The sequence below is a fragment of the Ornithorhynchus anatinus genome, chromosome 12 (genome assembly GCF_004115215.2).
Source record: "Ornithorhynchus anatinus isolate Pmale09 chromosome 12, mOrnAna1.pri.v4, whole genome shotgun sequence".
NCBI classification, from domain to species: Eukaryota; Metazoa; Chordata; class Mammalia; order Monotremata; family Ornithorhynchidae; genus Ornithorhynchus; species Ornithorhynchus anatinus.
The window spans coordinates 31,837,271-31,865,097 of NC_041739.1; the positions used below are offsets into that span (position 1 = coordinate 31,837,271).

The 27,827-nt window shown below is 42.3% G+C and overlaps 1 long non-coding RNA gene and 1 other non-coding gene across 2 annotated transcripts; one reads left to right on the plus strand and one right to left on the minus strand.

Moving 5' to 3' along the window:
• The first annotated feature begins 14,079 nt into the window (after positions 1-14,079).
• LOC114815798 lies at positions 14,080-14,218 on the plus strand. The gene has a single exon (XR_003763599.1). It is a non-coding gene; the product is annotated as a small nucleolar RNA SNORA7 (small nucleolar RNA).
• A 5,093-nt stretch (positions 14,219-19,311) lies between these two features.
• Positions 19,312-27,409, minus strand: LOC114815435. The gene is made up of 2 exons (XR_003763208.2): positions 27,274-27,409; positions 19,312-19,596 (listed from the first exon to the last, which is right to left on the minus strand). It is a non-coding gene; the product is annotated as an uncharacterized LOC114815435 (long non-coding RNA).
• Between the last annotated feature and the right edge of the window lie 418 nt (positions 27,410-27,827).

The following is a 27,827-nucleotide window of genomic DNA, read 5'->3' on the forward strand; positions in this document are numbered from 1 at the left end:
AGTGGAAAGTGCTAGGGTCTGGGAGTCAGAGGACCTGGGTCCTAATTCTGGCTCCACCGCACATTTTTATTTGCTATTGTTTTAATGAGATGTTCTTCCCCTTGATTCTATTTATTGCCATTGTTCTTGTCTGTCCGTCTCCCCCGATTAGACCGTAAGCCCGTCAAAGGGCAGGGACTGTATCTGTTACCGATTTCTACATTCCAAGCGCTTAGTACAGTGCTCTGCACATAGTAAGCGCTCAATAAAGACTATTGAATGAATGAATTTGCTGTGTGACCTTGGACAAGTAACAACTTCTCTATGCCTTAGTTACCTCATCTGTGAAATGGGGATTAAGACGGTGAGCCCCACCAGCAACATGGACTGTGTCCAACCTGATTATCTTGTGTCTACCCCAGTGCTTAATACAGTACCTGTCATATAATAAGCACTGAAATACCATTTTTTAAACAAGTGATCAATGAAATTTATTTAGCACCTTTAGTGTGCAGAGCATGGTGCTAAGCACTAAGGAGAGTCAAATCATAGAAATGACATGGTTCCGGTTCACAAAGATCTGGCAATCTAGAGGGAAGAGAGGCAGACAAATTATTTACAGGAAGTAGGAGGCAAAAGAGAGATAGACCATAAAGCAGGCTCTTGAACCATTTTCTCAATTTTGCAGCTCCCTGTAGCCAGTTGAGCGGAAGAGTTTCACAGTGGATTGAAAATATGTTTTGATTCTTGTTTGCATATCCCTTATGGCCCTTTCAAGCATGACAGCATAGAATAGGCCAGATTAGATCGACCTTACCACACAATCCTGCTTTACTCAGGCAGTGATGGAGATAGGGTAAGACAGATACTTTAAACTCTGTAAATACTATTGATTAGGTTCACAACGGTCAACCCAATGAAATGTCGCTGGCTGCCAATCTTTTAAGCATCTGTTTTAAATCTGTGCTTGACACAGTGTTTTAACTTCAATCCTTTTGAATGTGAACAAGACAATTAACAGAGTGACCATTCTACCAACAGTAGTAATTATGGCACTTGTTAAGAGCTTACTAGGGGCTAAACACTGTTCTAAGGGCTGGGGTAGATGCAAGTTCATCAGGTTGGACGCAGTCCCTGTCCCATATGGGGCTCACACTCTTGGCCCCATTTTACAGATGAGGTAACTGAGGCACAGAGAAGTGAAGTGACTTACCTGAGGTCACACAGCAGACCTGTGACAGAGCTGGGATTAGAATCCAGGCCCACGCTCTATCCACTAAGCCACACTGTTTCTCTCAGTTCTATACTGGACAGTTTAGTCTGTCCTCCATCTGGTACATAATTAACATTGGAACTCCGTTTTTCTGGGGTATTTTTATGTTCTTTTTTCTGCCATCCTTGACCACAGTTATTGCCTACGAGTTCCACAGCTCAGATGCGGTGCCTGTTCCCTTAGATCTGGAAAGGAAACAGAAAAATGCTAGGCTCGGGTGAGATCACTGGCCCTATTCAAAAAGGTCCTTGGGGTGTACAGTGAAGCTCCTGCAATTTCACAAGTGTCTCAATGCCTGGTGTTCCTGAGTGGCATCTGTGGCTACCCTAGCACTTAATGAAAAGAAAAAATCGGATCCTCAAATAAGAGGTAGGAAAGTGTTTCCAACTAATTTGGTGGCAAACTTCAAATTGAGAGGACGGAATATCTGGAATTCTACTAATTGTTTTTAATAACTTACTGTGTGTAGAACACTGTACTAAGTACTGAGAAAGTATACAGGACTGGAAATTAGCCCTCAAGAGGCTGAAAATATGTGTTTGGGGATTTGATTGCTTAGTATTGTTATACCTTAGTGATTTTTGAAAGAGCAGAGGATTTACTACCAAAAAAATGGCTCCTATTTTGCCACATTTTTTATAAATATTACCTATAAAATGCTTAGTATGTGACTGACATTGTACAGAGCACTAGGGTAGATTCAAGATGATCAGGTTGGACTCAGTTTTGGACTCACTTCCCATTCCATTTGGGGCTCATAGTCTAGGTTGGACAGAGGAGGACTTAATCCCCATTTTCAAGATGATGTAACTGAGGCGCTTTGCCCAATTCACGTAAAAGACATGTGGCGGAGCTGGGATTAGAACCCTGGTCCTCTAGCTCCAAGACCTGGCTCTTTCTACTAGGCCATGCTGCTTGCTCACTTTTCCACTCAGTGTCTGACCCCCCCCCCCGCCCTTCATACCTTATCAAAACACTTGCCTACTCCCTTGTTCCATCCTTGACTGCCATCTTCCATCATTCACTTCCCAGTGGCTCCTTCACTATGGCTTTCAAACTTGATCAGGTTATCCCTATCCTTAAAAACATAACAAAACAAAACCTCCTTTGACTCCATCTCTCCCTCCCAATTTGGCCTCATTTCCGTCCCAACGTTCAACTCCAAATGCTTTGATCGAGTTGTCTACAACCGCTCACTCCAATTCCTCTCCTCCAATTATGTCCTTGTCTCACTCCAATCTGGCTTCCGGCTCCTTTATTCTATAGAAAGGGCCCTCTTCAAGGTCATGAATGACCTGTTTCCTCCAATGACCTCCACTCCATCATAATCCTCCTAAACTTCACAGCTGCCCTCGACACTGTAGACCCCCTTTTTCTAGAGACTTTGTCAAACCTTGGCTTCTCTGGCACTGCCCTCTTCTGGTTCTCCTCCTATCTCTCTAGCCACTTCTTCTCAGTCTCCTCTTGAGGTTCCTCTTCTGCCTCTCACGCTTTTAATAATGGCCGATTCTGGGTGGGTCTGGGACCTCTTCTATCTTCTACACCCACTTCTTCAGAAAACTCATTCGCTCCTACCATATCAACAACATATATGTGGATGATTCCCAAATCTACCTCTTCAGCCCTGACTTCTCTCCTCCTCTACCAGTTTCTTGTTTCCTTCTGCCTTCAGGACATGTCTACTTGAATGACCTGCTGACCTTTCAAACTTAACATGTCCAAAAAAGCACTCATCTTGCCACAAAACCCCTGTCTTTCCCCCTGGCTTTCTCGACCTTATAGAAAATACCCCTGTCCTCCCTGATTTACAAGCCTAGAATTTTGAGATTATACTTAAATCATCTCTCTCATTCAACCTGCAACCAAACCCTACTGGTTCCAACTTCTCCAAGTGCTATAAAGACTGCCCTTTTCTCTCCATCTGAACTGCTACCAGGCTGATTCCTGCACTTATTACATCTTATCTTGGCTACTGCATTAGCCTCCTCACTGAACTTCCTGCCTCCTTGTCTCTTCCTATTCAAGTCCCTATTTTACTCTGCTGCCCTCGTCACTTATCTCTAAATACATTCAGTCCATGTCTTCTCAATCCTCCAAAACTTACGATTGCCCATATACCTCCACATCACACGGAAATTCCTTGCCACTAACAGTCATTTTTGGAGGGTTTACTCTAGTAAGTACTTAGAAGAGTACAACATTACAGAGTCGGTAGACGTGTTCCCCGCCCACAATGAGCTTACAGTCTAGAGAGACAGATATTAATTAATTTATAGATATGTACCTAAGTGCTGTGGGGTTGAGGAAAGATGGAATAAAGAATGCAAATCCACTACAAGGGAACAGAGAATGGGGTGGAAGAAGGGGAAAGAGGGTTTAGAAAGGCTTCTTGGAGGAGATGTGTTTTTAATGAGGATCTGTCGGTAGTGTCTGTCAGATCTGAAGAGGGAGGGCATTCCAGTCCAGAGACAGGATGTGGTGTAAGCTTGTTGTGGGCAGGGAATTTGTATCTGTTTATTGTCGTACTCTCCCAAGCACTTAGTACAGTGCTCTGCACACAGTAAGTGCTCAATAAATACAATTGAATCAATGAAGGTCAGAGGTGAGATAAATGGGATTGAAGTACCGTAAGAAGGGTGGTATTAGAAGAGCAAAGTGTGCGGGTTAGGGTGTAGTAGGAAATCGGGGAGGTAGGGTAGCTGGGGGCAAACTGATTTAGTGCTTTAAAGCCTATGGTAAGGAATTTCTGTTTGATGCAGAGGTGGATGGGTAACCAGAGGTGGTAGCTGAGGAGTGGGGGACACGTGGACTCAACATTTTTATGGAAAAATGATCCTGGCACCAGAGTAAAGTATGGGCTGGAGTGGGAAGAGACCGGGGGTATGGAGGCCAGGGCTGATGCAGTAATCAAGGCAGGATAGGATTAATGGGATAGCAGTTTGGCAAAAGAGGAAAACCCTCTTTAGCGATGTTGTAAAGGTTGAACCGATTGGATTGGTGACAAAATGAATTAAGAGTTGGACGATGGAGAGGAGTTTCGGCTGTAAGCCGCACAAAGAGCATTCTCCGTTAGGTTACTTTGCTGATCCACTACAATCCAACCCACACACCAGGTCAAACTACTCACCGTATCTCAATATTGTCTACCTTGTTGCTGACCCTTTGCCGATGTCCTCTCTCTGGCTTGGAACGCCTTCTTCCTTCATGTGCGACAGACCACCACCGTCCCACTTAAATCATTTCCAAGAGGCTTTCCCTGAATAAGCCCTCATTTCCCCTATTTGCCCTCTGTCCGGACTTGGGTCCGTACCCTTTAATCACTTGAGATTCACCCCACCTTTGAACTCACAGCACTTATATACAGATCCCAATAACTCTTCCATTTTCCCTCTCCATAATTTATTTTAAAGTCTGTTTCACTCCCTGATCTGTAAGCTCCTTGTGAGCAGTGATCATGCCTACCAACTCTACTGTACTCTCCCAAGTTCTTAGTCCACAGTAATCACTCCGTGCATACTACTGACTGATTAACCTCAGAAAATCAACCATATTTATTGAGTGTTTACTGTGTGTAGATTACCGCACTAAGCACTTGGGAGAGCATTTAACAGAGAAGCGGATTGCCTGAGTAGAAAAAGCACGGGCCCGGGAGTCAGAGGACCTGGATTCTTCTCACTGTTCTGCCACTTGTTGCCGTGTGACCTTGGAAAGATCATTTAACTTCTCCTTTCCTCAGGTTTCTCAACCGTAAAAATGGGTACTGAATACCGTGTTGTCCCTTCTACTTCGACTGTGAGCCCCATGTGGGACAGGGACTGAATCCAACTTGATTTAATTCCCAACCCTTAGGACAGTGTTGATGCAAAATAAGTGCTTAGCAAATATCATAAAAAACAAAGGAGTTGATAGATATGTTCCCTGCCTAAAAGGCACTTACAGCCTAGAGAAGATTTTCCGGGCTCAGAGGTCACCTTGCAAAGCGGTAACAAACCTTCGCCCCATTTCCGTTCAGCTTCTCTCACTACCTTCTGATGGAAGCACTACTTCTGAAGGTCTAATGCACCTGCTAAAGAAATCTATGATTTCAAAGCTTAGACTTCTAAACATGACTCTAATTAATCTTGAGATTTAACAGTGCTACCCAACTGCAGGTTATGAAAGCTGAAAGTTCTGGTATCTGATGAAAGCATTAGAATTTATTAGGGTCTGGTAGGTATAAATTTCAGACAGCTTTTCTACTGCTGCTAGTGAAGCTCATATTTTAATTGTGAATAAATCTTAAGCTGATCTTTGGGGATTCTACATGTACTTTTTAGTCCTAAAATGTTGTTGTAAGATATAAGGAAGCCTTTATTCATCCTCCTCCTCAAAAACCCATTTTTTTTCCGTAAATTGTTAATGCTGTGTTTTAGGTTGGTAGTCAAACAAAATAGAACTATACCAATATCAGACACATTTCACGGAGGACCGTCGCCCACCTAAAATATAACTCCAATGGTTAGTACAATTTTCTAATATTAAATACTATTTCCTTGCTTTATAGCATGTCAGGGCTTTAGGAAAATTGCACTACGCCTTCCATTCCAATGCTTCGATTTACTAAATCTAACTGAGTAACCTGAAACTGCCTTCACTGGATCAGACGATGAATAAATGCCTAAGGCACAACTATATTTTTGGAATGGGTTTTTCTACCAGAAAACTTATTTTTAGGCTTGAAGCCTAAGCAGTATACCTAACCAAAACCCAAGCTAACATTATTCCCTGGGAAAACCGGATTCATACTGTCAGAGGCGGGTACCACGAGCCTTTCTTCTGTGCCAGATCGGATTGTTTTGCCCAGTGGACTTCAGGCCTTTTCAGCCTCCAAACGTCCTTCTCCTCAACTCCACTACCTTCTCCAAGTGGATCAGGGAAATCTGAGCGCCGGAACCAGTTGACGGTCTCCCAGGCCACGGAAAACACACCTAAGAGCATGTTTTCTGGTTTTAAGAGGGCTGGGATAACCATGTGGTATTTCAAATGGACATCAGATCTATCATAAGCAGCTTTATACAGAGGGTAAGGGTAAGAAGGAGCAATAATACATTACACGAAAGTTGTTTTTTCCTAAGGAATTTCCCCATCTAGAACATAGAGGTTATCAGTGGTGTTTATAGAGTTCCGAGCATTGCACTGGGCTCTTCAGAAAATACGAAAGACAATGGAGAACCAGATGAAGTGCGGCAATTCCATCGCTCCATGTATAGAGAAGTGGAGAGAGAAAGGCAAGCATGTCTCATATATGAAAATTTCCCAATCCGCAGTGAGATTCTCAGCATGCGTCATCGTGGTTGATGAGATTAGCATTTTATGCCATTGCTGAGGGCAGGGAAAGCATCTACCAACTCTTTTGTATAGCAATAATAATGTTGGTATTTGTTAAGCGCTTACTATGTGCAGAGCACTGTTCTAAGCACTGGGGTAGATACAGGGGAATGAGGTTGTCCCACGTGAGGCTCACAGTCTTCATCCCCATTTTACAGATGAGGTAACTGAGGCCCAGAGAAGTTAAGTGACTTGCCCACAGTCACACAGCCGACAAGAGGCAGAGCAGGGATACCAAGCGCTTACTATGGTGATCTTAGTACAGTACCAAGGCATTGAATCTCTGTTTTACAGTTGAGGAAACTGAAGCTCAGAGTAGTGAAGTGACTTATCCAGGCTACACAGCAAGGATGGGACAGAGCTGGAATTAGAACCCAGGTACTCTGATCTCCCATGCCTTGGCTTTTTCCACTAGGCTATGCTTCTTCCCTATTTATTGAGTACAAACCAGGTGCACGGTATTGCACTATAACTCTAAGCTCATTATGGCCAAGGAGTGTGTCTGTTTATCATTATATTGTACTCTCCCAAGCGCTTAGTACAGTGCTCTGTACACAGCACTCAATAAATATGACGGAATAATGAACCTGAGGGAATATATAACCAAAACAAAACAAACGGCTCCTGGCCTAGAGGAGTTTACAATCTATAATAGATTGCAATGATGGGGCTAGGGATTAGGAAATAAGAAGTATAACCTCCCTGAGGTCAAGAAATGTGTGGCACGCTGCTGTATTGACCCTAATGCTTTGTACAGTGCTTCACACTCAGGAGGCACTTAATAAGAATCATCGCTCGACTGACTTCACCGGAGCGTCGCAAGGAAATTCTGCTTTATAGTCCAGCATGCTACCAGTTGCCTGGAAATTTGGTGACTCATGCTGTTGGAACGTGAGATTTTTTTTTGTTATTTGAAGTCAGTAATGTTCAAAACTGCAAACATCATTTTTAAATTTCAAAGCAGCAGCACGAAAAGAACGCGAGAGACGAGATATCCAAATTTTTACGCCTCAAATGAATAAAACGACAATTGCTTTTTTTCCAGAGAGGATCCCATTACTAATAAATTATAGTTATTGCTATTTAAGATGCTTAAATAGCAATATATTCCTCATTTTTATGCTATAGTAAAGTCAGTCTAATAAAGTGCTTCAGCCTATGTGCTTGTTTTGTCAGAACTGGGGTTTTTTGCAAAACATCTTTATAATTATATTTGTACTAGATTGCAAACAAAGCACATATTTGCTCCTCCAGTTTCCTCTGCATATTAATATACTCTTTTAAGTCTTAAAGAATAGACTTGAAAGCCCCACCAATTCCACATACAATGAAGTCATCATTTTCCTCCAGTCAGGCAAAAACTCCCTATCGACTTCAAGGCTGTCCACCGAGTCTTCTCATCTGACATACTGGTATCTTCGAGATCTATTAGGAGAGGCAGCATGGGCTGATGGAAAGAGGATGGGGCTGGGAGACAGAGGACCTGGGTTCCAATCTCAGCTCCACCACCTACCTGCTTTGGGACCTTGGGCAACTTACTTAACTTCTCTATGCCTCCGTTCCCTCAACCGCAAAATGGGAATTCAATACCTGTTATCCCTCTTACTTGGATTGAGAGGACCATGTGGGACATGATGATGATGTATCTACCCCAGTGTTTAGTACAGTGGTTGGTGCGTAGTAAGCACTTAAACACCACAATTTTTCCTATTATTATATATTCACCAGCTTGCACTGGGACCTTTCAAATGCCTTCCAGACTTTACCTTCATCTCAACTCTACTTCCTTGATTCTTGGTTCTCAGTCCAGCCGTTTCCTTGTGTGGAGCGCTCCCTCCAATCCCCCAACCACAGCATGGCCCGCGCTTCAAAGTCCTCGTAAATCCTCACCTTCCTCAACAAGCCTTCTCTCACTTGATTTCCGATATCAGATTTCTATGACTGTGAGCCCTTCATCGGGCAGGGATTGTCTCTATCTGTTGTCGTATTGTACATTTCAAGCGCTTAGTTTAGCGCTCAATAAATATTACTGATTGAATGAATCAACTCAACAGCCCATCTAGCACTTCTGTAGTTTATCCCCACCTTCAGCATTTGCCTATATTTGCTTATGCAATTACACGTTCCATTTTTTTTTTATTTTGATTGCACTACTTGCACATATGTTTCTGTTTCCCCTTTTAAGTGGTAAACTTCTTATGGGCGAGGAATGTGTCTCAGGCTTCTGTTGCAATAGCGAGAATGGTATAGTGGTATTTATTAAGTGTTTAAGCTGGGCAAAGCACAGTACTACACAGTTGTGGTATTGTATTGTGTGGTAGGGACACAATAATAATCACATAGGACACAGAGCCTGTCTAAAGGAAACTGAAGCCCAGAAGTTAAGTGAACTGACCAAAGTCAAACAGCAAGTAAGCGGCAGAACAAAGTTTAGAACCCGATTAGACTGGGAGCCCGTCATCGGGCAGGGATTGTCTCTATCTGTTGCCGAATTGTACATTCCAAGCGCTTAGTACAGTGCTCTGCACATAGTAAGCGCTCAATAAATACTATTGAATGAATGAACCCAGATCACCTGACATCCAGGTCCATGCTCTTTCCAATAGGCCACACTGCTTCTACTTTTCAGGGCTTTAAAGGTGCATTGTACCTAACGAGCATTCCGGAAATGCCGTTAGTGCTATTATTACTTTTATTATGACTCAACAGAAGAGATGCACAAGTTGAATAATCCTGGGCGATCCCTTGGCCTCAATTTTTAGTTCACTGAGTATGTTAATTATTTATTTGACTACCTGGCATAAAAGCTCCAAGTTGGTTAGATGAAAAAGATGATTTTGCACAGGCTAGAATTTACCCAGGTAACATAATTACTGGAAATCCAGAAAACCGGATGCAAGCAGAAATGGATGAAAATCTATTGATCGTCGTCAGGAGCCTGACGTATTTTCAATACAAAAATACTTACTCAGCTTCCTTTCTTCTTAAGCAAATGTCGAGGTTGCCCACAACTGAAAGAACATGCGCAGAAGAGGACAGAGTGAAAGCGCAGGTGCTTTCCTATTAACTGAGGTTTCATTCAGTAATGCTCAGGGCTATGAATTCCTGCTGAGAACGTCTTTTCACACCACAGTCCCGAATCCCATAATACCCTTAAATCACAGAGGGAGTCTTCTCTTTTGAGTTAAAGTGCTAAAATGTGAAATATCATACCCAACCAAATAACTCGTTCATCTACAAGGGGCCTTTACCTCTTGAAGTGAAAATTATTCTGTGCTTTAAAAGAAAGTGAGAAACTATGGGATATAATGATATTCAGTTTGGGAAAAAAGCAAGAAGTATCTATATGATTTAGGCACTCAATTAATGGCGCCTATAAAGTGATCACATTCTTATAGCTGGATAATGTGATTTCCAGTCTTAAAATGCATTTCACCATTGATCAAGTAGCACACACGCTAATAGTGAACCATTTCCCCTGGTGCAGAAGGAGGAAAACTCCGCATAATTCTGTAAAACTTCCCCCATCGGGTTTATGCCCTATCCCTGGACAGACTGAACTCTGTGACTGTCTCCTTTGCCTGTGTCATTTAGCTGATAGACGCACAGATGGAGCACGAACAAAGGAACATCAACAGTAATAGCTCTTAGAAACTAGCAGGCACTGAGATGCACAACAGAACTTCTCTTGAAGGATCAATAACGCTCTGGATTCTGTACTGAGAGGAATCAATGATCATATTAAGATAGTTGTCATAAACTTCTCGAAGACAGGAGTCTTGTCTCCTAATTCTATTGTCTCCCAAGCACCCAATACAGTGCTCGGCACCGAACAGGCGATCAATATAAATGATAGATTGTTCGTGACTTAATTATATTACTCCAACAACCTGGGAGAATGTCCATAATTATTGTCTTTAAATTATATGGTTGTCCCAATTGCTTGGTGAGGTTACAGTGAGAAAGTAGCGCATTAATGACAGTACTGTATTTACACGGTCAGTCTGCGGAGTGGAGATAGTAAATGCAGGGCGGCTAATTCCCTATTTTTTAATTTAATGAGAGAAGCATTTGAAACCAATGGACCTGCTATAACCTATCAATCTCACTTGACTTACAAACTTCTAGTGTTCCACACACACTGAAACTTCATTAACCCTTAACAAGTATAAACCTGGATGCTCAACATCCAAATGGATAGATTCATTTTTAGTCCGTGTCCCTTTAATATTAAATGATCTACATACAAAAAGCACTGGGGAGTGGGATAAATGAATATATAATTCCAAGATCCAATTGAAGGGATGATAAGAATCGGTGTACTGATAATTTGGGAAGGTGTGCTGGAGGAGTTGGAATTTAAAAGAGTTTTGAAGGTGGGGAGGGATGAAGTTGGTATTTGGTATTTGTTAAGCGCTTACTATGTGCAGAGCACTGTTCTAAGCGCTGGGGTAGATACAGGGACATCAGGTTGTCCCCTGTGGGGCTCACAGTCTTCATCCCCATTTTACAGATGAGGGAACTGAGGCCCAGAGAAGTGAAGTGACTTGCCCACAGTCACACAGCTGCCAAGTGTCGGAGCCGGCATTCGAACCCACGACCTCTGACTCCCACGCCCGGGTTCTTTCCACTGAGCCACGCTGCTTCCAATAAAGTCTGGCAGTTATAGGGAAGGATTAGGAGGAGTTCAGTTATATCGCGTTTTAGGAGCCCACCCGAGCCATCCGCATGGATATGCAACTGAAGGCAAGAGAACATGTGAATTTTGATAGTTGGAGAGTGGTCCGGTCAAGGGAAGCAGATTTGGTCAATTATTTACAGGAATAGTATTTGAGAATACTATTGAGAAGCACTGTGGCTCAGTGGAAAGAGCCTGGGCTTCGGAGTCAGGGGTCCTGGGTTCGACTCCCGGCTCTGCCCCTTGTCAGCTGTGTGACTGTGGGCGAGTCACTTAACTTCTCTGTGCCTCAGTGACCTCATCTGTAAAATGGAGATTAACTGGGAGCCTCACGTGGGACAACCTGATGACCCTGTATCTACCCCAGCGCTTAGTACAGTGCTCTGCACATAGTAAGCGCTTAACAAATACAAACATCATTATTATTATTGTTATTTGTTAAGCATTTACTGTGTACAGAGCATTGGCCCCAGTCCCGAGAGAGAACAGATGAGTTTTATTAAAAAAAAAAAAAAAATTAGTCCACATCCCCCGCACTCCTCAAGAACTTCTAGTGCTTGCCCATCCTTCTCTGCATCAAGCAGAAATTCCTTACCACTAGCTTTAAAAAACTCAGGCACCTGTAGACTGCAAGCCTGTTGTGGGCAGGGAACGTTTCTACTGACTGTTCTATCGTTATCCAGTACTAGCCCACATGCTCAGTTCAGTGCTCAGCACACAGTAAGCACTCCAATACGATTGACTGATCAATGAGTTGTCCCCCTCACATCTTACCTCAATGTCCTACTACAATCCAATCCACAACCCTTGGCTCCTCTCACACCTACCTACTCACTGTACCTCGCTCTCGTCTACTTGCCACCAACCCCTTGCCTACATCTTCCCTCTGCCTGGAACTGGAACTAGACCACACTAGAGAAGCAGTATGACCTAGAGGAAAATGCACAGTCCCGGGACTTGGAAGACCAGGGTTCTAATCCTGGCTCCGCCAAATGTCTGCTGTGAGACCTTGGGCCAGTCACTTCACTTCTCTGTGCCTCAGTTCCCTCATCTGTAAAAATGCCCGTGAGCTCTATGTGGGACAGGTACTGTATCCAACCCAATTATCTCGTATATACCCTAGAGCTGAGTACAATTCCTGGCGCATAGTAAGTGCTTAAATACCATGACAAAGAAAAATAACTCCATATATGGCAGATCACAACTCTCTCTATTTTTAGTGTCTTATTCAAATCACATATCCTCCAAGGGGCCTTCCCCGAGTAAACAGTCCTTTTTCTTTACTCCCTCTCCCTCGAACCCACCTATCTATTTTAATCTGTGCCCTTTAAACTCTTGCCAACACCACAGCACCTATGAACATTTCAGTAATTTCTTTATTTTATATATTTCTATATTAATGCCCATCTCCTCCTCTAGACTGTAAGCATACTGTGGTCAGGGAACGCGTCCACCACCTCTGTTTCAGTGTAAGGTATTTGTTAAGCGCTTACTATGTGCAGAGCACTGTTCTAAGCGCTGGGGTAGATACAGGGTCATCAGGTTGTCCCACGTGAGGCTCCCAGTTAATCTCCATTTTACAGATGAGGTCACTGAGGCACAGAGAAGTGAAGTGACTTGCCCACAGTCACATAGCTGCCAAGTGGCAGAGTCTGGATTCAAACTCATGACTTCTGACTCCCAGGCCTGGGCTCTTTCCACTGAGACACGCTGCTTCTCTACTCTCCCAAGCATTTAGTAGAGTGTTCTGCCTAGAGCAAGCACTCAATAAACACCACTGATTGATTGGCTCCTATTTTTTTCCCTTGATTCAGTCAATCGTATTTATGGATCACTTATTGTATGCAGAGCACTGATTTGGGAAAGCACAGAGCTAGAATAAGGTTCTGAATGGCTATCACATACTTTTATCCCTCACGGACATTTCTGACAAACCCTGTTCTATGGGAAAACTTGGGTTATAAATTCACATTTGGATCCGTACTGTGTATATGCACACAACTGCTTACTCCGACACCATATTCTAACCAGACAAGCATTATTGGAAGAACATTACCCAGTTCACTAACAGTATTCTTTCTGAAATGAGTAGTAACTGTACATATTGTGCAAGAACTGAGTGAATCCCCTTGCTTGCATGAGCATAAATAGACAGGAAGAAGTAGATTTAAAAAAAAAAAAGAGTTAGAGGAGAAAAACATATGTGTTATACAGTCTGAAATAAGGAGATATTCTGCCTGACCTTCCCCAGACTTTGCAAGAAGCAGAGAGTTTAGGCAAGGGAATAGACTTCTTATGGTATTTGTTAAGTGCTTACTATGTGTCAAGCACCATACAAATGCAGGGATAGATACAAGTTAATCAGTAGGGACACAGTCCCTGTCCCACAAGAAGCTCACAGTCTAAATAGGCTTGGATAATAATAATAATAATCATGTTGGTATTTGTTAAGCGCTTACTATGTGCAGAGCACTGTTCTAAGCGCTAGGGTAGATACAGGGTCATCAGGTTGTCCCTCGTGGGGCTCACAGTCTTCATCCCCATTTTACGGATGAGGTAACTGAGGCACAGAGAAGTGAAGTGACTTGCCTACGGTCACATAGCTGACAAGTAGCAGAGCCAGGATAAGAACCCACGACATATAAGGCTATAAGGCTGTTACAGAAGAATCGTGTCTCCCCATAAATGTTCACAGAGTTGTTATTCCGCTTCACAGCGTCCTGTGTCTACTCAGATCCTAATTGTTGAATGAGAGATTTTGGGAAGGAGTCAAGTGTTCTACCCCCTCTCAGGATCGCATCTGGAGAGCTTCTGGTACTCTACCACACTTGGCTACGGGAGGGAGAGGCAAGCAGAGGCCTACCCATTCCATTCCTAGCTTGGCCAGTGGCTGAGCCAGTGGAAGGCAATCTGCTACAAGTCAAAACTCACCCGTGCTGGGCAGCAGCGGCACGGGAGGGAGTCGAGGGCGGAGACTCGAATTTTCTGCGTGGAAGGAGGCGATGGGAAACCTCTTTCGAATCTTTACCAAAAATACTCTATGGATATAATACCAGAACGTTTGCCGATGGAGAGCGGGGCGTGCCGGGACAGATGCATCCGTGGTGTCGCTATGGGTTGGAAATAACTTGATGGCATAAGACAAGACAAAGAATGTTGTATGGAGTAAGAGAAGATTCTACAGTGACTTAACTCTGTCACAGTGCAGGACTTGAGAGTCCCACTTTAGCTCAGAAGTGGTAACACCTCTGCATCTATTATGGCCTGAAGGGAAGAGTCAGAAGGGAGTCAGAGGACCTGGGTCCTAATCCCGACTCCACCGCTTATCTGTTGTGTGACCTTGTACAAATCACTTAACTTCAGTGCCTCAGTTCCCTGATCTGTGAAATGGGGATTAAGACTGAGACCTACATGGGCCATGGCCTGTGTCTAACTTGATTAGGGTGTACCTAGCCAGTGCTTAGTCCTGCCTGGCACATAGTAAATGCCTAACAAATATTAAAAAATCCAGTATGTAAAAGCATATGGAGTTCAATATAGGAAGCTGGTACAGTGAAGAAAAAAAATCAATAAATAAGAGTGTGGATAAATTAATGGACAATAGGCTCATATAACTGGCTACCAAAGGGATGAGCAAGATGAACAGTCTGCCTTGTTTGAAGTGAAGAAGAGGGCTGCACATTCAACATTAGCTTCCCATTTTAATCCTATTATAGTATTTTTCCTCTCGAGTAATTGTGATGATAATTTTGTTGAAGACTATTCTTTAAACGAAACCTCTGTTTTAGGGTAACATACTTTTCTTTAATATAATGAAAGCTGTTCCCACTGAGAATGTTTTGACAGAATCATACAATTGCTTTTATTTGCCATTTAATTTACCACTAGATCAATAGAGTCAGATATAACCGTTATTGGCATTAAAACTCCAAAATTCTAGGGGAAATGGAGGTTAAATTGTAAACAAAATATTTCATTGGCATTGATCTCGCAGGCATGCTGACAGGACTTGTAAAAAAAATTATCAGCCACAGTATATAAATCTCACCAGAGTGACAAAAAGAGATGGATTTGATTATTTTGTTTTGAGAGGGTCATTCTTTTAATGCCACAAGTGTTTAACAATTTATAAAAGTTTAAACGGCCTCTAATTTCCTTTAGCTGCTGCCCTATTTCTGGTGTTATTCAGGGTTAGTCAGACTGTGGTAGTGACAAATTATTTTGCCTTCATTTAGGCAACCTGAAATTCTAGGACGTACTGCACACTGGAGCCTACAAGTAGCCCAAAATGCACTGTGGGGATTGAAGAGTTGTTTGCATTGCCATTTTGATTCGCTTTTATTTGCCCCAGTGCTTTGTACAGTGCCTCACATAGAGGGAGTGCTTAACAAATGCCATAAAAAAATAACAATAGGACAAAGGCGTAGAATGAGATCCACATTGAGACCCAAATCCCCCATTTTCAGAGGCAACCCTCGCGCTTAGGATTTCTCCTCGTACGGTCAGTTGGGGGAATGGGATCCTCTCAGGAGGCCACTGGGCGGGAAGGTCATTTTGCCCATGAAGAGGGTTCTGTCACATTCACTACCTCCTGAGAGCATGAGTGTAAGTGAAGCAGAGCTTCAGGACACGGTTCGGTTCACTGATGGATACTTCGTCTGGTCATCCATAAGGGTCTTCCAGATTAGCCAAAAATAATACTAACAACTATGGTAATTGTTAAATGCTTACTACATGCCAAGCACTGTTTTAAATGCTGGGGCAGATACAAGTTAATCAGATCGGCCACACCCTCTTGACCCCATTTTCCAGATGAGGTAACTGAGGCACAGAGAAGTAAAGTGACTCGTCCAAGGTCACACAGGAGACACGTGGCAGAGCCGGGATTAGAACCCAGGTCCTCCGACTCCCAGGCCCGTGCTCTATCCACTAAGCCTCGTTGCTTCGCCAGCAAAAGAGCTTTTTGACTCTTTAGAGATGCTGAATCTGTCAATAGGATGCGAAATCACGCATGAATGCACAGAGGAGGAGGAGGTTAATGAAATCAAACATGAACAAGGCCACTTGACAGAATTGTAAACTCCACCTCATAAACCTCCTGAGAGTTACCTGGAAGAATGACACAATTAATGGGGCCATAAACTGGAAATTAACTGCCTCATGAAAAGCTTAACTTTCAAAGACGTTTGAAGCGAGAAAATGTAATACCACTGGAAAAGGTACGTTTTAAAAATCTACTTTCTCCCAAACAACCCTTACTATGTTTATCCACAAGCCTAGTTGTAGCTAATCAGTAAAATCCGAAGGGAATAGCCAGAGTGAACCGAATTCATTCCGCTCACTGACCCAAGAGCCTGCCTTCATGGGCCGATTAATACCTTAATCCCGGTAAACATTTCTAAAGGGAGAAAAATTACTCTTGCCAATTAGATGTCACTTACAATGTAAGCAAACTTAAGATGGCTAATTGAAAGTTGTCTATAATTTTTTTAAAAATCCAGTCACCAAAATAGACGGTGTTTTGTGCCAATGATTGACATGATTCACTGAGAATTTTCAAAGCCATCTTTGAGGGTCATATTCAGCAAACTGCAACTGAATGTTCGGAGTCCAGTGGATGGAATAATCTAACCTATTAAAGAGACGGCGTGAAAAGTTGGGCCGGATTTAGACGCACATTTCCGAATCAGTATTTTGCAACTATGATTTCTCACATCCAAGTGTGGCGTGGCATGAAGCAGCAATGGTGTAGTGGATAGAGCATGGGCCTGGGAGTCAAAAGGTCATGGGATCCAATCTCAGCTTTGCCACTAACCTGCTGTGTGATCTTGGGCAAGACATTCAGAAGATTGGAGAAGCAGCGCGGCTCAGTGGAAAGAGCCCGGGCTTTGGAGTCCGCGGTCATGGGTTAGAGTCCCGGCTCTGCCACCTGTCAGCTGTGTGACTGTGGGCAAGTCCCTTAACTTCTCTGGGCCTCAGTTACCTCATCTGCAAAATGGGGATTAAGACTGTGAGCCCCACGTGGGACAACCTGATTCCCCTGTGTCTACCCCAGCGTTTAGAACAGTGCTCTGCACATAGTAAGCGCTTAACAAATACCAACATTATTATTATTATTACTTCACTTCTCTGGGCCTCAGGCATCCCATCTGTAAAACGGGGATTGAAACTGTGAGCCCCACGTGGGACAGGGACTGTGTCCTACCCGATCTGCTTGTATCCACCCCAGCTCTTAGTACGCTGTCTGGCACATAGAAAGCACTTAACAAATACCAGAATTATAATTATCATTATCCATACCTTAGTCTTCAACTTGGAAAATGAATTATCTATCAGGTTTCAATCACTTTCCAACAGAGAAAATATACAGTTTCTGCCTTGGGCCTTTCACTATCCATCCTTTCGACTTGTGTCAAGGATTCTTTCCCAGAAAAAAATGTGAAACGTCCATCTGTCGATGGTACTTATTGAACACTTACTGTATTCAACTAAACATCCAAATCAGTGTAAGTAAAACAAGGACCCTTTCCACCTCCAATTTCTTTCCTCTCCCCCAACGGAAAGCGGGCCCAGTACACCCTCACGGAGGCATGGCAATTGCCTTGGCAGAACGCTTTTTTCAGTGCTGCGGAGCAGAAGACCGCAGGTCCAAAAATTCAGCCAGTGGCAGTGCATTTCAATAACTGAGGGGGCTGATGAAGACCTTAGCTCACTCGGGGTCCTTCGGGAGTTTTTGGTTTGCAGCGGTCAGAAAAATATAATGAGTCATAGTGACGATCCAGATCACTTAAGGGATAAGGATGAATTTACCCCCATTGCAAGGGGTGTCTACCAAGCAGCCAGCCTTAACATCTGTGAAGTTACTTACACCCCTTCTCGGCTTTTACCTATAATGATAATTGTGGCATTTCATTCTATAGTATTTACTGAGCGCTTACTATGTGCAGAGCACTGTACTAAGCGCTTGGGATGAACAAGTCGGCAACAGATAGAGACAGTCCCTGCCGTTTGACGGGCTTACGGTCTAATCGGGGGAGACGGACAGACGAGAACAATGGCGATAAATAGAGTCGAGGGGAAGAACATCTCGTAAAAACAATGGCAACTAAATAGAATCGAGGCGATGTACAATTCATTAACAAAATAAATAGGGTAATGAAAAGATATACAGTTGAGCGGACGAGTACGGTGCTGTGGGGATGGGGAGGGAGAGGTGGAGGAGCAGAGGGAAAAGGGGAAAAAGAGGGTTAAGCTGCGAAGAGGTAAAGGGGGGGGGGGTGGCAGAGGGAGTAGAGGGAGAAGAGGAGCTCAGTCTGGGAAGGCCTCATGGAGGAGGTGAGTTTTAAGTAGGGCTAAGAGCTTACTATGTGCCAGGTACGTACTAAGCGCTGGGATGGGCACCAGCAAATCGGGTTCAGCACTGTCCCTGTTCCGCATGGGGCTTTCAGTCTTAATCCCCATTTTACAGATGAGGTAAGTGAGGCTGAGAGAAGTCAAGTGATTTGCCCAAGGCCACACAACAGACAAGTGGCAGAGCCGCAATTAGAACCCATGACTTTCGGACCCCCAGGCTTGTGCTCTATCCACTACGCCATGCTGCTTACCTACTAATCAATTCTATTTATTGAGCGCTTACTGGGTGCAAGACAGTCTAAGTGTTTGGGGGAGTACAACACAACAATATTACAGATATATTTCCAGGCACATAAAAGGCTTGAAGTCTGGAGGATGAGTTTACATATATATTAGTGCATAGAAGCTATCTGTATATGAGAATTGTTTGTTCAACTTTTGCATCCCTTTTATTCTACCAAGTGTATTTTTATTTTTCGTCCTGTTTTTACCATTCATTCATATTTCCGGCTGCCTGTCTTTCAGTTTCAGTCAATCGTATTTATTGAGCGCTTGCTGTGTGCTTTCTAACAGATTTTAAGTTCCTTGAGGGATATGTTTTTGTTTTATTGCTCTGTCCCAACCACTTATTACGATGTTCAACACACAATAAGCATTCGAATACCATTGATTTTTGTTTATTTTATTTTCCTCTTTCACCTCTCCCGTCCATTGTGCCTGGGCAATAGTAACAGAGAAACAGATCATTATATCAAGGATAGAAGATGGACAACAAAAGTTTGTTTATTTCCCAGGAGGTGCAAGGAAACTACATTCTGTCAACTTGGGCCTAAGCAGTCATTCAAAGAAGATTCTTATAGGAAATGATTTTTTGTGTGTTTGTTTTGTTGTGAGTTGAATGGTGTCTTTTTTCTCCCCATTCAACTACCCTTTCAGCATGTTCAGCCTGAAAAAAAAAAATCCCAGAAATAAATAAAAAACACAAAAAAGGCAAAAGAAACAAAAAGCAAATAACCCCCCGCCCCAAAATGAAAAATATAAAACAAAAAAACCCCTCAAAACCCCCAAAATAACAGTTTGTTTCCCAGGAACCAAAAACATGCAGGGCTTTGTTTTTCAGATGTATAATTATAATAACAATAATGATAATTGTAGCATTTATACCATTCACTGTACTGAGCGCTGGGGTGGATACAAGCAAATTGGGTTGGACACAGTCCCTGTCCCATGTGAGGCTCACAGTCTCACTCCCCATTTTACAAATGAGGTAACTGAGGCACAGAGAAGCTAAGTGTCTTGCCCAAGGTCACACAGCAGGCGAGTGGTGGAGCCAGGATTAGAACCCGTGACCTTTTGACTCTCAGGCCCGTGTTCTATCCACTGTGCCATGCTGCTTCTCCATTTATCCCGTATGAAGCCGCCCAATCCAGGTCAGATGCCCCCTGCCAAGATGATGGCAAGCTTGGCTTTTTGACAGTGGGTAAGCAAAACCTCATTCCTGTCTTGGGTGGCTCAGAGATCACATTAAGTGCGCTTGCTATATCACTGCTTCTTTAATTCTGAAGCCAGGCTTGAGTCACATTCTCTATCCATAAAGAACTTACAGTCTAGAGGGGGAGGTAGACATTACCTCTAGACCTCTAGAGAAGGTAGACATTAATAGGAATAATTTCAAAAATATAATCTAAGATAGGTAAGTACATAAATGATGTGGGGTTTGGGTATAGATTGAAGTGCACTTCTCCAGCTCCAACCCTCCTGGAAGGTCTTTTTTTTTAAAAAAAAGAATTGAACGGTATTTGTTATGCACTTACTATGTGCCAGGTGCTGTACTAAGTACTGGTGTAAATATAAGCCAATCAGGTTCGACAAAGTCTAGGTCTTATATCGGGCTCACAGGTTTAATCTCCATTTTACAGATGAAGTAACTGAGGCCCGGAAAAATTAAGTGACCTGCCCAAGGTCACACAGCAGACAAGTGGCGGAGGGGGATTAGAACCCTGGTCCTCCCGACTCCCAGGCCCATGCCCTAGCCACTAGGCCGCACTCTTATCAGTTAAATGATAGTCAACCGTATTTATTGAGCGCTTACTGGGTGCAGAGCACTGTACTATTCATTCATTAAACCATATTTATTGAGCATTTACTGGGTGCAGAGCACTATACTAAGTGCTTGGGAAAGTACAATATAGCAATAGAGAGAGTCAATCCCTGCCCAATATGTTGTCTTGTTTTTGTCCGTCTGTCTCCCCCAATTAGACCGTAAGCTCGTTAATGGGCACGGATTGTGTCTATCTGTTGCCGAATTGTACATTCTAAGCACTTTGTACAGTTGTTCTGCACATAGTAAGCGCTCAGTAAATACTACTGAATGAATGAACTCTCAGTCTAGAGGGGAAGGAGATAGACATCAATACAAATAAACTGACATCAGTATAAATAAATTTCTAAGCACTTGGGAGAGTACAGTATCACGGACTCATTCCCTGCCCCCTCACAGTCTAGAGGATGAGCTTACAGTCAGAAATCTTCTATCAACTTCTAGCGGTTCTCCCAGTTGAGCCCTCCGCTTAAAGTCTTTTCTATCACTCCAACTCCCGGAGAAGTTCTTGAGACAAATCGGCGTTATGCACTTTCTGGTTCCTAATTCAAGGGCTGCCCGTTAGGGCTTATGAAGATTTTATAAGGTGTCACATTCAGCCCTTCCCCAGGTAACTCAAGGGAAAAAAGTATCTTGAGATCAAAAGCTTTAGTTAAATCACTGCTGGGAATCAACATTAAACACCTATTGGGTTTATGGGAATTACCACTAATGAGGCACAATAAAAATTAGTGAGTAGTGAAAACAATCCCTTATCAAAATATTCTCTATCATGTAGCATTTCTAGTTTTATAGTTCCTTCTTTGAGTGAAACTCCTTATAGCTGGTAAGAACATTTACGTCCACGTTTCAAAATTCTCCATATTCTCAAACCTACTCACGCAGCTAACACTTTATTGTATATGTGAGAAACTCATCAATTTTTGATAAGAATGTCCTTCCAGCAATCTATTCCCATCATTCTAAGGATAATTATGTGCCTCAGGCCACCATTCTGAACCTCACAATTTCAGTGTGTGCTTCAGCATTTTTCCCCCTCTCTGACTTAAAGGACTGGTTATTTCTGATCAGCTTTCAATTGCTTGTTTATTCATCCAAGAAGAACACTCTAGTAAGTACTATTTAGGGGCAAGAGGATAACCAGGAAAATACCAACTATTCATATTTTTTTTTAATCTCCAGCTGACCTTTAATTTTAGGGCTAAACACCATCAAAGTGACATATTGGTTCTAACAGTCAAGACGCTGAAGGTACAGTCTAAAATCCAGACTCCTATAAGCATGATGATTATTGTTACCGGATAAGCCTGCTGGTCTTTATGAAATCACTTCAGAACGCCAAAGATGTAAACGTGTTGCCCACCTAAGTGAAATCACTAATGTGGCCTCAACTGAGCTCTAAGGTTGTTTTCTGTGATATTTTGTGGCAGGAATAGTGTTATTTCTTACAGTGTGGGAAGCTGCATGCCTAATGAAAAGAACACAGGCCTGGGAGTCAGGGGAGCTGAGTTCTAATCCTGGATCTGACAATGGTTTGCTGTGGGACCTTGGGCAGGTCACAACTTCTCTGCGCCTCAGTTCTCCCTCCATACTTAGTCTGTGAGCCCTTTGTGGGACAGGACCTGTTCCAGCTTAATTAACCTGTAGCTACACCAGCACTTAGAACAATGCTCGACACATAGTAAGCACTTAAATACTGTTGTTGTTTTTTAAAGAAAACAAGTAGCAATAATAATAGTTCTTGTAATGAAATTTGTTGAGCTCCTACTGAGTGCTTGGAAAAATACAACAGGCACATTCCCTGTCCATAGAGAGTTGGCACTCTAAAGACGGATATAGAAATATAAAACATGCCTCATCACAAACACACGCGCGCGCTCTTTGCAAGGGCATACGTAGAGAAATCCTCAAAAGCAGGAAGTGGATGAAAAGGTACTAAGAATTGGGGTACTGATAATTATTTGAGATTTGAGGAGGGTTTTCATTATCGGCTGAGGTCTGGGGGCCATGGATAAGTGGAAGACAGTTGAGGACCTGGGGATAGTGTGACTGAGGGGGCAGAAGACAAGAGCCGGGGATGGCCGGAAAGTGGGCATTGGAGGAGCAGGAGGAGGGAGGTGTAAGGAGAGACTTAATGGACAACTGACTAACCTGAGGAATTTTTTTTTTCTAAAGCAAGCACTCAGTACAATGATTTGCACGCAGGAGGCACTCAATAAATACCCACCAACCACTTATCAATCATATTTATTGAGCACTTACTGTGTGCAGGGGATTTCAGTTTTTCTTTATGCTGTAGCACCCATCGTCCACCTCAGCACCACTCACCTAACGCTTCTCCTACTGCCATCCTAGTAGATTAATCACCATTTCAGTTTCCCCACAAGATATTAATTCCTAACCTTATTTTAAATCAGAATGCTATGTTTGAATTCTTTCCTGAATATACTCAGTTGTACCAGAACGCGTTTTTACCGTGTGCTTCGTCTAGAATGTGATAGCATTATTATTATTATTATTCCAATGACAAATGCCTGTCTGGAAATAGCATGATGTAGTATTGGAATAATCAAGCGATAGTATTTATTGAGAGCCAGTGTTCGGAAGACTCTTTTAAATGCTCTGAACACAGGCTCTCAAATACTATTTTGCTGTTCTAAGTGCATGGAAGAGTACACAAGAGAAACAGCTTGGCCTAGTGGATAGAGCACGGGCCTGGGAGTCAGAAGGACCTGGGTTCTAATCCCAGCGGCACCACGTGTCTGCTGTGTGACTTTGGGCATGTCACTTAATAAGAATAATAATAATAATGTTGGTATTTGTTAAGTGCTTACTATGTACAGAGCACTGTTCTAAGCGCTGGGGTAGATAAAGGGTAATCAGGTTGTTGCACATGAGGCTCACAGTTCATCCCCCTTTTCCAGATGAGGTCACTGAAGCACAGAGAAGTGAAGTGACTTGCCCACAGTCACACAGCTGACAAGTGGCAGAGCCGGAATTCGAACCCATGACCTCTGACTCCCAAGCCTGGGCTCTTTCCACTTCTCTGTGTCTCGGTTACCTCATTTGTAAAATGGGGATTAAGACAGTCCCGTGTGGGACAAAGACCGTGTCCAAGTCCTTATTATCACTACAGTGGAATTCGCAAGATTGGTAAGACTAAACATAAAAGTAAAATAGGAACCATACTGTATGCAGACAAATTAAGGGGAAAATAGAGGTTAGGCAAGCCAGGAGGTATTCCGTTGCTCACTCTGCAAAGACCATCACCACGGGTGAAATACACTCTCAAACTGAAGAATCACCAAAGTCAATGTCTAATCACTACCACAATTGGACAGAGTTTCTGCAGATACACACGCTGAGGTTTCTCCACAGCATACCCAGGAATTATTTCAGAAATATACAGAGCTATCTGGCGTCATGACCAAAGCGTAAGAACTACGACTTATTTTTGGAGAAAGGAGGGTAAAAAGCCTTTGACTAATATAACCCCAAATTACCACACCTAGGCTCCTTTACCACACACAGAGTTTAAGCAGAGAGAAAACAACTTCACCACATGAAAGATGACTTCTAGCAGAGGCCCAGGATGGAAGATATTTTGCGGAGTAGGGTAAACAACTAGCAGCAGGAATCAAAGCAGAAGCCAACTCGGGCTTCTCCCAGAGCTCCCTCTAAGAAACCTCAACTCTCTTCCACTATTGAAAGGGGAGACAAATTTCTCCCAGAATGTTCCAGTGAATCTGCCTACTGTAGAGTCATATTTTTGAGGATTTTTCCAAATGCCAAGGATAAAAAACAGAAGAGAGGCCTAGTTTACGAATGGTCAAGAAACCTTGAAATTTTCCAACAAAATTTCCCCAACAATAACGATGAAGCACTTTGATAGTTGAGATATTCCATCTACCTCATATTAAATAAAATTCTGAAAAATACTATGTGATAGAAATTCCACATTTCTTGGGGAAAAAAAAAGGAGGAAAGGATAAAAGGTCTCATATATAATCAGAAGAGAAAATTTTCAGTACATTTCCATACCACTGACGTATAGCACAGTCGAGTCTGAGCTCCTTCCTGCCCTAATTTAATACCTGTGTCCATATTTACTCAGAAAGTAATTTTACTTTTTAATAACCTTTCTGAAATTCTGTTCTTAGCCATGTGACAAATTTCCCCCTAAAGACCACAGTTAAATCTATTAGAAAGAGAAGACAAGAAGGGAGTTGATTTTCTAACTTTCCATAGACCTAATACCTCCTATCCCCCCTGAAGTGCCTCAGATAGACCTGCTAGATTCTCTGTTTTGTCTTTTGAGGCAAAAGCATGGAAGGAAAAAGGAAAGTCCAAAAGAACAAAAGAGCTGATCACTGGGCTCTATTTTTTATCACTATGTTTCTTCATCCCTTTGATGTTTTCTTAATCCTGCTTGTTCTTTTGTAGATAGTTAATGCTTTAAGATTTGGGCTTACTGTGTTTTACCTACATTCCCTATCAAGGTGAATTCTCTGTCAAGAGCAATGGGGATTAATTATCCTGATTTTCTCTTCCACCATTCCCATTCAGAAGAAAGCAGGGGAACCGCAAAAGACCAGGAATGAGGCATAATCCTGACCCCTTGTCAGGGAGGCTGAGAAGTCGATTGTAACTTCCAACCAAAAGAGCTGAATAGCTATGTTGGAATTTCATTTTTCAGTAGTTGTTTGTTACTTTCTAATTATCATGAATGAACTTCAAAAAATAAGGATCTGGTCAGCTACAGTGCATCATTTTCTTTAGTGAAAAAATAATAAGCAACTGAAATCTAGCAATACCTTATACCTCCATTAAATATTACTTCATTATTCATTCATTCATTCATTCAATAGTATTTATTGAGCGCTTACTATGTGCAGAGCACTGTACTAAGCGCTTGGGATGAACAAGTCGACAACAGATAGAGACAGTCCCTGCCGTTTGACGGGCTTACAGTCTAATCGGGGGAGACGGACAGACGAGAACAATTGCAATAAAGAGAGTCAAGGGGAAGAAATTCATTATGCCTATATGATAACGGAATTCCCAGGTAAAGATACAGAAAATGTAACACTCTGGGGAAACTGAACATGACTATTTCCAAGCTAATAAATGCTGAACACATTCAGAACAATCAACTACTCCAGTTTTATTGATGATATTTTGTTGCCCTGCTTATCCAAACACATTTTCCAACACTTTTTTTTTTATCATTGACACAGATAAGCATTGGATTTCCTGCCAAGTCTAAACAGCTACAATAATCTATCATGAAACGTAACGATTCTGAATGGATCAGATGTGATTGTTCTTTCCATCAACTCTTCCCTCCCCACCCCCAAAAACTTCACAAAAGGAAATGCCTTATAATTCAGATTCCGGGTAATGAATCAAATGTTGTGGCCATGACATGGCATAGAGTGGAAACACAAATATAATAACACTGACAATTGTATTCTGTCTGCAACTGGAAAAATGCACTGGACCCTTTCTTTCTCCATTCTCAACATAAAAAAAAGGGAAATTGCCTCCCATGGCTTGCCAGTCCTAGAATTCCCAGCCTCGACCTCAAACTATGGGAATGGAGAGCAGTGTAAATTGGTGTCCTTTTCCACAAATTAGCCCAGTTCATTTTGAGGTCATATGTTTGATGGGAGGAAAATAGGAGGTCAGATTATGGTATACTCTCCTTGTGCCTTCTGATTGATAGACCCTATATATGCTTGAAGGAGACAAAAGCAATTATAGAAATTACATTAAGCCTATGTCCTGCTTTCCTTCTTTTTACCTGCTTTCCTTCCTTTTACCTCCATTCAGGGAAGACTATTCATGAAAACTGCAGTAGCTTCATGAGTTTACACAGTGGGGAAGATGCAGCTTTCCTACCCAGTTAAATACAGATCAGAAGAGCCCAAATATTGTGAAATGCAGACTGAATTTTTCATCTGCAATCCAACCTTTTAGTTTCTTTCAGAAAGCAAAACATGCACAGCATAATTCACCAAATAAAAGAAAAATGCTGACACTCTTTTAATTATAATGAAATCTTCAACGGATCATTAACTTTGCAACTTTTTTTTTTTAAATAAGAAGCTCTGTATTGCAACAAAACAAAGATTCTGATAACTGCTCCTGTCTGGCCACACAATACATGTACAAATTCCTTGCTTTTCCTATTCAGTTCCCCCCAGGTTGTGCACCAGGGAAAGCATTACAAAATAGTCTACAAAGGTAGCAAATGAAAGCCCTTCTTATTGTTTCATAGTTTAAGAAGTGAGCTCAGCCCTTATTTGCCAGAAAACCAGGGTTAAGATAAAGCAGGCCAGTCGTTTTCTCCATCCCAGCCAACAGTATATTTCCTAGGCTATTCCCTCCGTGCAACAAAACCTATCATATTTGAATCATGGAGATAGCATTTCAGATAAGTTTAGAATTACCTAGGCAGGTTGAACATTGAAATTATTCAGTAGTGAGAAGAGTAAAACAAAAAAACTGTTAAGAACTCACTTTTTTCTTCTTCTTCAAGGTAGCTGTCGATAATTTAACAGGCAAAACCAAGGGTAGGGTTTGTATTCCACATTCCTCACTGATGATAGACAAAGTAGAAAGCAGCAATCTCTGGAGTACAAGGATCAGGAACATTTTCTTTCTAGAAAATAGAGTAGCTTATTTAAAAACAATTAAAGTAGAAAGTCTAACCTGCTGAATCACTCAAGACAAGGACCTGTTAACCCAAGTGAAGGTTCCCGAAAATCATCAAGAAATCAGAACTATTTCAGGCTAGCTCTATATGGAACAAGTATATTCACGTTCGCAGCCATATTTGACCCCAGATTGTTTGTTTCCAGGATTTAGGCTTTCTACAAAAGCTGAAAAGACTGATAGACTGAGCACACAGTTTGTGAAGGTGTAGAGTATAATCTCTTGGGTTTGTGTTATGTGAATCAATTCATATTTGTAAATATTGACAAAAGTTCCATCACCGCATTGGTGAATTCTCAGAAGTGAAATTCCTTTTTGACCTATTCCTGCAAAGGATATCAGGTTTGAACTTCTCCTCT